The sequence below is a fragment of the Arvicola amphibius genome, chromosome 2 (genome assembly GCF_903992535.2).
Source record: "Arvicola amphibius chromosome 2, mArvAmp1.2, whole genome shotgun sequence".
In the NCBI taxonomy this organism is placed as follows: Eukaryota; Metazoa; Chordata; class Mammalia; order Rodentia; family Cricetidae; genus Arvicola; species Arvicola amphibius.
In genome coordinates, this window is record NC_052048.2 from 161,451,333 (window position 1) to 161,455,709 (window position 4,377).

Below are 4,377 nucleotides of genomic sequence, written 5' to 3' on the forward strand. Positions count from 1 at the left end.
CTTAATATAGGTAGAAGAATCTCAGGGATTTCCTTAATTTGTGATTTTTTTGCTGTTTCATTTTACAAATAAATTTGAGAAAGAAAAACAAATCATTAATCATCTGCTTTTTTAATCTTCAGGAATAATATAATAAATATTGAATTTTTATATTTGTGCCCTGGCAATGCTGAAGCATGCATGGGAATATCATATATGGTGGTTCTGTTGAACTTATTTATACATATTGGGTTTCATGGTCTAAGCTGATGAGGATGACTGATCAGGACTGATCAGGATATAATAAATATAACCAGTATCAAATCATAGCCCGTGCTTCGTAAATTAAAATAGAAATATCTGTAAAATAAATTATGATAACTTACTTGAAGAAAAATGCCACTTACATCATTTCCAGTAAGTATACAGTTTATAGTACAGTAGGTTTTTATTTTCCTCAGTGAAAGATTTACAGCTGCCAGTCTGGGAGTTTTCAGTAGCTTCATACCAAAGACCAATTACCCTCCAATTAAATGAACTAATGTGCAACACACTAAGCATTACTTAGCAATGTAATGTTTCTCACTCCTCAGTGAAAATGAATCTTGAAAACCTCAAGCATATATAGAAGGGTATATATTGAAAGAAACAAAAGAACAATAAAATATTTTGTCATGTGCCATGGTATTAATAAAACAGTAAAATATTCAATTTTTTAGGATTTTATTGTTGAAAAGATGAAAAACTAATGTAAGTATAACGCCTTCATCAATACTCATGCAACTTGTAAAATTTATTAAATATTACTGAGAGATAAAGAACAATAGGTGGACTGGCACAATGTCTGTGGGATTACAGGACACCTGGGCTCTGATTCCAGGCCTAATACATACTTCATGTCTTTGTAGCATCAAACACCATGCTCATATCCATTTAACTTCATTCTTTCCTGTATGACAACAATGAAAATAATACCACATAGAGTTGAAGAACAAAAAGAATTTGTAGGCTTGTGCATGGGTAAAGGGGTAGGAGAAAGGGGTACTTTGACTAGCACCTGGCTCAGAGTAGCTATTATGAATAAACATCATAATTTACTGTTATTAAAACAATGGATAAAGTCTATGTAATTATGTCTTTCCTTATCTCTTATTGCATAAAAACATGTAGTTTCTCTTTATTACTCTAGTATGGTATGCTGCATCATTCAGGACACAGTGAAATTATGTTTATATAATACAAATTCCACATATTTTACTAAATAAGAACACTCTTGTTTTTTGCCAAAGTCATGTTAGCTACTGTACTGTCAAACAAAGATGAAATATTCTCTCGCCACAGAATGGATAGGGGTGCTTGTGTGGTTCATTGCAGCTGAATATATGGGATTTCAAAAGCTGATGTGAAGTCGTATTTACTCTGGGCATGGTCAAATAGTGAAGGCTGTGGAGAGGAGAAAGGGCACAGTGAGTGTTCAAGGAAAACAAAAGATGAGGAAGAGCCTGCAAGGGAAATAGCCCATAAATCACACTCCTGAAAAATTATCAGGCAAGCACGTGGTCAGAGAAAGAGGAAAACAAACAATCAGAGCAACACAGGGAACACTCTCCTAATTCCTTGGAGTATCCCTCTCTATCATTCTGTGACATTCCCTATATGTTGTCCATTGACTTGGTTGTGAGTTTGGACATTGTGGTAGCTTGAATGTAATGTAAATTCATAGGGGGTGGTATCATTAGAAAGTGTAGTTTTGTTGGAGGAAGTATGTCACTGTGGGGGTGGGTTTTGAAGTCTCCTATGCTCAAGTTATACCCAGTGACACAGATCACTTCCTGTTGCCTATGAGCTGTCAGATTCTTCTCCCGCACAATGTCTGCCCTGTGTGCCACCATATTGCATCCTAATGATAATGCACTAAACCTCTGAAAACATGAGCCACTCCAGTTAAATGTTTTCCTTTATAAGAGTTGCCTTTGTCACTGTGTCCCCTCACAGCAACAGAAACACTAACTAAGACAGCCATTTTGTTTCTCTTGCTATTAGTTAACCTAAAAAAAATGTTGTTGGAGGTTAGGAGAAAATATAAGTGATACAATTGTTAGCTTGTGTCATTTATATTTTGTTGTTCATGCATTTTGCTAGTGAAAGAATGGGAAAATTTAAATAGTCACCTACTGAGGGTCAGCTAGACTAGTTATTAGGCCACAGAGAAATTACTCCAAAAAAATATTTCTGAGAGAAGTTTGGGTCTTTGTGTTGACCATAAATTAGTGTAATGTTATTGAAGGCGTAAATCACAAACAATCCCAAACCAGTTTGGAATTATGATTAATAGAATGGTTGTTTATTTAAAGGGGAAAAACTTACAGATCACTGTCCCAGACAACAGCCCTCTGCACAATCAGGAAGGGAGCCTAGTCACCGGAAGCGGAGCTGGAAGCCAGAGAGCAAGCAGAGGGCAGATGCTACTTTTTTTTTTTTTTATTTTGGTTTTTCGAGACAGGGTTTCTCTACAGCTTTAGAGCCTGTCCTGGAGCTAGCTCTTGTAGACCAGGCTGGTCTTGAACTCACAGAGATCCACCTGCCTCTGCCTCCTGAGTGCTGGGATTAAAGGTGTGCGCCACCACCGCCCTGCTCAGTTGCTGCTTTTTTAAAGGAGAGACCATGCCTCAATGGGCTGGTATCTCAGCAGCTATTGGCTGAAGGAGCAGAAGGAGCTCCTGCAACATTTTATATTACTAATAATGGTGTTAGAGTCAACTATAGAGACGGTAACTGAAACACCATAGGAGAGATGGCCCAACAAACATCTCACTCACAGGCTAGGCATCCTCTTAGTCTTTTCCCCACATTGGCTTGGAGAGGGGCGGAGTGGGGGTATGGGTGGAAGGGAGAGGAGGGAAGGGGGAGGAGGAGGGGAGGAGATGGAAATTTTTAATAAAAAAATGAGAAAAAAAACTGCTCCTCTTTGTTAATTCCTTAAAAGTTAATAAGAAAAATGTGAATGAATAAAGAGGAGACCAGCTTTCTTCCTTTAAAATGCATTGATGAAGAAAAACCTTTGGTAGCTAAAATGAGAATGTCCTCAAACCTGCATTATAAAAATGTTTCAGTTGTAATATTCCTGCTCCATGTAGACCTGAAATCTTGTAATGCTTATTTTTAAAAGGAAAACGCTAAAGCCATTACTTGCCCAAATTTTTTTATTTGGATCCTCTTTGTGTTTTCTCTTTCCTGTTTAGGAAAATGGCAATACTTACTGTTCCTTCTCATAAACTAGAAATGACTCAGTCACTGGCTCCTCCATTCTATGTTCAGTCTTTGACAAGGTTTGGCAAGAAACATAAAGATACCTACTGTTTTGTTGCTCCACTGGTCCAGGACACCCCGACAAGCCCTGTGAGCCACTGCAGGAAATACCACTCTTGGGCATTATCTAAGCTTGGGCCAATTATGTCATTTTTAGAATTAAAAGCAAACTCAGTATTTATTCTATATACTGGATATTTTTCTTCCAGGGAGTAAATTCTGTGCACTAGGGAACAGGGGTCTTTATGTCTTCATCTGTAGTGAAAATAAATCTAACAACAGAAATTTTAAGATTTATTTTACACACACACACACACACACACACACGTATTTATAGATGCACATGTATGTGTATGTATGTGTGTGTGAGTGTGTGTGTGTATGTGTGTGTGTGTGTGTGTGTGTGAGAGAGAGAGAGAGAGAGAGAGAGAGAGAGAGAGTTTGTCTGCATTTGTTTGCAGAGGAACACACCAATGTGTGCCCTGCTCTGTCAGAGCTAATATTATTGGCATTTGTGGTGAGTCTCACTTGTTAAGTGAATGCTGGGATCTGATCTTGAGTCTTCGTGATCATGCACAAATCTCCCTTAACTGCTGAACAATTTTCATAGCCCCTAGCATAAAAATTTTTTAAGAATAGTTTTCTGTTGCTGTATGCCATTAAAACCTATAGCAAACCATGCTTGGTTATGAGCAATAAACTCTCTAAAGCCTCTGGAAAAACAAAAACAAAAAAAGAATAGCACATGTATGGTATTCACATGGGGTGAAATTATGCTCTGAATGTAGTTTGTGTATTTAAATCAATATCTACTCATCCAAATACTTCCAAATGACTTGTATAATTTTATTCTCATTTTTTAAAATAAGAAGAATAATTCTTAGGGTTTCAAATATTGTTGGGTTTTTGTTGTTTAACAAGTTACAAATTTAGTGTTTTAAAATAAGACAAAGTTTTAATATAATTATTTGAAAATAGAAATATAAAATCAGTTGCTCTATATTTGACATTGTTGACATTCATTCTTTACAGAGTATTGCTTTTCTCTCCCCACCCCATGTGTAAAGGCTTACAATTGAAAAATCAAAA